Genomic DNA, 5,684 nt, shown 5'->3' with positions numbered 1-5,684 from the left:
AAAAGGCCGCCCTCTCTATCTCTCTCTCTCTCTCCCTCTCTCTCTCTCTCTCTCTCTCTCTCTCTCTCTCTCTCTCTCTCTCTCTCTCTCTCTCTCTGTGTGTGTCTCTCTCACTTTATCACATGCTCGCTGTCTTTTTGTCCCACACTCTCTCGTGCGCGCACTCTCTCTTTCTTGACATACTTAGAATTATAGATGAACTATAATAGATAGATAAACTATATAATTTTTGTAAAACAAATGTGCTGCGTAAATTTTGAATTGATATTGCGTACATATGGCTTTGAAATGATAACTGTTTAATATGTTAAATTGTTAATAAGAAACGTACAGATAGTTCTTAGATTCGTTAAATAATCGTATATTTTTGATCGATGTTGGCGCATTTTAGTTAGGCTATTATGGCATTTTAATATTAAACTCTTTAATTACGCTAGTTGAAAATTTAGATTAATAGTATTTAAGAATATTATTAAATAATTAATATACAATAATATTTTGTATTTTATCAGTTCACTATTTTGTTACATTAATTGCTACTCTTCGTCCTCCAAACTATGACAACTTTCAAATGAAAGTTCCTGTGTGTTATTCAGGCATTTTACTATTAAAATATGGCTAAACTAAGTAACTATATTAAAGAGCCTATATAGGCTCTTTGACTCTATGTATTAATGTGAAACATGTTTTACGAATACGTTTGTATGTACATAAAATTACTGTCAATCTTAGCTGTTAATTTGCTTCTCTTTTATAATATAATGATGCTGCTATTAAGGTACGGTTGTAATTCTATGGATTTCTATTTTTACCCTTACTCATTCATGATTCCCAATATATATTAATAGCATGTCATGAATTAAATTTAGCACAATTGCTACAGGTAATCAAGCGAGTATTAAGAAGGTCTTATCACGCGTAATAAAGCGCGTATTAAGAAGGTCTTAATAAATACCTATATTAAATTATAAGACCTAAATTATATTAAGACCTATATTAAATTATAAGACCTAAATTATATTAAGACCTATATTAAAGTAATTAAAGATTTACGTCTTAAGCGCGTATTAAGAAGGTCTTAATACGCTCTTGATGTAATGTACATATATGAGTACATATGCCTGCAATATAGATACATCTATATTGCAGGCATATGTAGACATACGTACCTGTAAATTAATGCGCATCCTAACGGATATACCTGGAACTAGGCCACGTATTAAATTCCGCCGATAATACAGCTGAAACGCCGCATATTCACGTCTACATTACGTGCTGTACGTGTTGTCGTTCGTTATAGCATGCATATATACATTCTGGAATTTCCCGCAGCACTTACGCGCTCGCTGCCTTATTTAGACGTGTTGACACGACGAGCCGTCCGCTCGCCAATGGAAGCTGCGTGATTGCCCCCCCCTCCCCTTCGAGCGGCGCATGCGCGCGCAGGCTTTGCGATGTGTGTTGGCGAGAGCTGGCCGCGCACATTACAGGGGGAGCATCACCGCTGTGTGCCGACGTCGTCATTGTGACAGCATGGCCGGATAGCAGAGCCTGACATCGTGCGTGCATAGTGGGAGCAAGACTTCATCGTGTGATTGAGTCAATCGTCGCAGCAGCAGGGCGGAGCCGCGCGTGAGAACTGAGAGCAAGTACTGTGAGAGTCGTGGTGCGTAGATATATATATATACACACACACGCACACGCACACGCACACGCACACGCACACGCACACGCACACGCACACGCACACAAAAATCCGCCGCACACGTGAGTAAAATGACTCATGCGTCATTTTACTTGAGTAAAATAACTCACGTGTGCGCCGGGCTGTACACTTTGCATAACACCAGACTTGATTTTTCAGGATGATTGGAATACCTCGCCACGATTCCCCGGACAAGACACTCAGAGTGCGTTCATGCACAAGGCAACAAAATACGAAAAAAGCAAAAGCGTTTCTGAAGTCAGTCGCTTGGATTTAGATGCTTCAACGGGCACTTTGTTTGATTCGGATGGCGGTACGCAACTAGTGTCAAACAAACGCGACACTGAGATAAGAACGTTGGCCAAGCCTTGCGTGCCGCAAGCAACAGCGCGCGATTCCTCGTCGAAAAAGATAGAGAAAAGTTCGTCGGATGATGCCACCCGATCAACATCGCTGCGTACGATTGCCGCGAGCCGCACTGAGTTCGCGATTCCAGTGACGATTACGAAGCATCGAGAGTCGGCACTTCACAGACGAGAAACCCCATCTGTCCACGAAGCGATCATCAATAAAGGCGTCAAAGAGGAGCACCATGAAACGGCTGGAGTCGTGAGCGTACAACGCAAGTCCGCATCGGATACTGACCTTTACAGGTATATATGTTCACGCGCTTTGTGCTCGCCGATAACCAGAGAAAGTCGCAGTCGTTGGCTTTTATAAATATTAAACCAATCCTGTTAAAAATTTTATCCTTAGTATCTTATTGTTCACCACTGTCGGTCCACTTACACTAGAAAGTAAAAGTCGCAGACATTTATACGAATGTTTTGCTAATCCATTCCTATTTCTTTGCATTTTTTTCGCAAGATCCTCCGATTTTTCCCCGATTAAGGAGGAACCCAAGAGCAGAAAGCCCCAACAACAGTTACCAAGTAGACCGCATTGGCAAACCAAGCCCAACGCTTTGGCCACCGGCATGACACAGGTGACCGGACCACCCGTGCCGAAATTCTGGCGACAGGAGCCGGCAAGCTCTGTTCAGATATTGAACAATCCACGACAGGCGAACTCGGCTGAATTGTCGCGCGTACCATACCAAAGCAACGCGCTCAACTACGGAGCGCAGCGTCCGGGAAACTGGAACGCATCGTCGTGCGAGACAGCTGCAAGCGGATTCACGCCGTGGGGTGCGTGCCAAGCACCGCCTGCACTTAGCAGCGCCCCCTGGCAGTCGTCCGTGAGCGCGTCCAACACTGCGGCGCCGTGTTGGCAGGGCAACCGACCCAACAGCCAAGCGTTCTCACTTCCGCCGCCGCAGTGGCTTCCGAGCACGTGCTCGGCGCCTGCGCAGATAAAGTGGCAACCGCAGCTCCGGCAACCTAGCGGTCCATGTCCGCCGATTCAGGTAAGCTCACGTTTCATCGGGGTCGTGCTGCGAAATAAACAGTAGAAGACGTTGTCAAGAACGTATAGTTTTGCGCTTGTTAACTTTGGAATAATCTAGGTAGAAATTTACATGTGAGGAATAACATAATACTAAAGGAGTGTGGCTTTATAAATCTCTACACATTCAATGTATTTTTGCTAGCGTTAGTCAACCTTTGTTTTCATCAAACTAATGTTTTTCCATGTTTAACTCGATGGGGTTTAAATTCCCTTATTGGCCTACTCTACAAATAATGAGCATTACCAATCCACTGTCCCACTTCACAAAGTTAGCTGCAGTGTGTGAGTGCCTATCTTTCAGAATATGCCCTCGGCGTCAGGAAGGCCTACCAAGCAGTGCTACCCCCACCAGAGCTCACAGACCATGCCGCCACAAACCTACCCCCATCATGGCGGCACTCAGCCGTACCCTGTGCAGCAGAACCTGGGCCCGCGACCGACCCCGCCTCCAGTACCGTCATGGCCGTCGCAGCTGACAGCGCCACCGCCGCCAGCGCAACCCCAGCAGTTGTACGTGCCGAGCGGGTGAGTTACGGAAGCAGAACTAGTAGAGTATTTATTTATTTAGTATTTATTTATATTTATTCAGTCTTCTTCGTATATATATATAGTTATATCTAATGTTTGATGAACTGCAATCAAATACGACAGCGTTCCGTGTAAACAGCCGGCTGTGTATATTGTTTTATCCCATTAATTTGTAGTGTATATATAGTTATATCTAGTGTTTGATGACCAACAAGCAAATACTATACAGCCGTCTGTGTAAACCGCGTCTATATTGCCACTATGTGACGGCTATCGGAAATCCATAAAATATTAATAAGGCATTAGAAATATTAATACTTAATGGATTCCTGATTATATTCACATATATATATATATATACACACAGCTTACTACTGGGCTAATGGCAATAATTATTATTACATGTCCGTGTGTGTGTGCCCGATATGTTTGTGTGTGTGTGTTGTGTGTGTCTGTGGTGTTTGTGTGTTGGTTTGATGTTGTGTGCTGTAGTGGTTGTGTTTGTGTGTGTATTTGTTGTTAAGTGTGTGGTGTGTGCGTGTGAGTAGGAGAGAAGAGAGAGAGAGAGAAAGAGAGAGAGGGAGAGAGAGAGAGAGAGAGAAAGATCAGCGTAACCCACGCAATATTATCTCTTCTCTAGATGCTCTCATAACTGGCCCAGCCAGCCGTACGAAAGCTTTCTGAGCGGCCAGCCTCAGCCGCGCGGCTTCCCACCGCCACCAGCGCCACCTGTCATCAGCGCGCCGCAGATACGGCTGATCCAACCTCCGGCATTCATTCCATCGTCTCACCTTCCCGCACCGGCCCTGCTGCGACCCGTGCCTCTACCCGCACAACCGTCGGCAACCTTCCCACAGAAGCCATTGATTCCGGTGAACAACAACAGCAGCGGCAACCAGTTCGGTGGTTTCCTAGGCAACGCCGGTGTGGAGCCCGTCTGGGAGCAGGACGCTGTGGGCGTGGCCAACCAACGCCTGCACGCGCCCGGTTACTGGCGCACGGAGCCTAGCGAAGGCGTGACGTCACTGCAGCACGCGCCCGGGCAGCCGATCAACATGATTAACAAGTTAAACAACCTGCGTCCGCACTGCGCGACGCTGTCGAACCTCATAAACATTCAGCTGCGCAGCGGAAGCGACGTCGACGCGAAGTCCGCGCCGAAAACAGCGACGGTGTCTCGCTCTGGCGGCGCCGCGAAGCCGACTGTCTCCGGTGAGGATTCGGCGATCGTTGCCGCGGCAACGCCGGTCGACATGCAGAAATGTTGTGCGGAGCAGCAGGATGCACCGTACGGCGCGTTCTCTCCCGACCATCTGATGTTGGCGCAGAAGGTTCGCTTCTTCAGCACGCCGACGTCGAAGCGAAGCCTAGACGCCAACGCGCCCGACTTCGTGCCGTCGCTATCCTCGGAGAAATCACCGGGTGTAAGGATGATCACACGACGAGAACTCGCATTACTCACCAACAACAGGCAGCTGATGATGAGTGTGAACGATCCGAAGTACTTCCAATTAGTCGACGACAGCGCCGCGCACGACGGCGACGTCGCCGCCGACGATGACGTCATCGAGCAGAAGACGAGCGACAACCAGCGCCCGATCTTTCCGAAGCTCTCCTCGCCACAGAGACGAGCGTCGTCAGGAAAGAAGAAGAGAGACACCTGCCGGTTCATCGGCGAAGACAACATCGACGATCTAAGCGAAGACGAAGCGAAGTTGTACGTGCGCACGCACCGCAGACGGAGGCGGCTTGTGTACAGCGATGATGCGGCCGCCGCCGCCGCCGCCGAAGCAGACGATGTCAGCGATGGTGCTGCCATCTCTAGCACAGATAAGAAAATCATTGCGCTTTCCGAGCTTTGACTCGTAAATTCATTCGGCGCGTCTGATAAGTCTTTCCCACCATCCCTGCACTCGTTGGAGTAGTCTTTCTCTGTCTGCATCATCTCTCTCTCTCTCTCTCTCTCTCTCTCTCTCTCTCTCTCTCTCTCTCTCTCTTTCTGTCT

General features: G+C 47.6%; 1 protein-coding gene across 1 annotated transcript in view; it reads left to right on the top strand.

Moving 5' to 3' along the window:
* The first annotated feature begins 1,496 nt into the window (after positions 1–1,496).
* Positions 1,497–5,684, top strand: part of LOC106805058 (neurensin-1-like) — a 12,683-nt gene continuing 8,495 nt past the window's right edge. The window contains exon 1 of the mRNA XM_014806530.1: positions 1,497–1,666. The gene's annotated coding sequence lies outside the window, so the exon portion shown is untranslated. The remainder of the gene's footprint in view (positions 1,667–5,684) is intronic.

Source organism: Priapulus caudatus, unplaced genomic scaffold, assembly GCF_000485595.1.
Source record: "Priapulus caudatus unplaced genomic scaffold, Priapulus_caudatus-5.0.1 Scaffold98, whole genome shotgun sequence".
NCBI lineage: Eukaryota > Metazoa > Priapulida > Priapulimorpha > Priapulimorphida > Priapulidae > Priapulus > Priapulus caudatus.
Note: the sequence above shows the minus strand (reverse complement) of the source record. Positions and strands in the feature narration are given on the sequence as shown.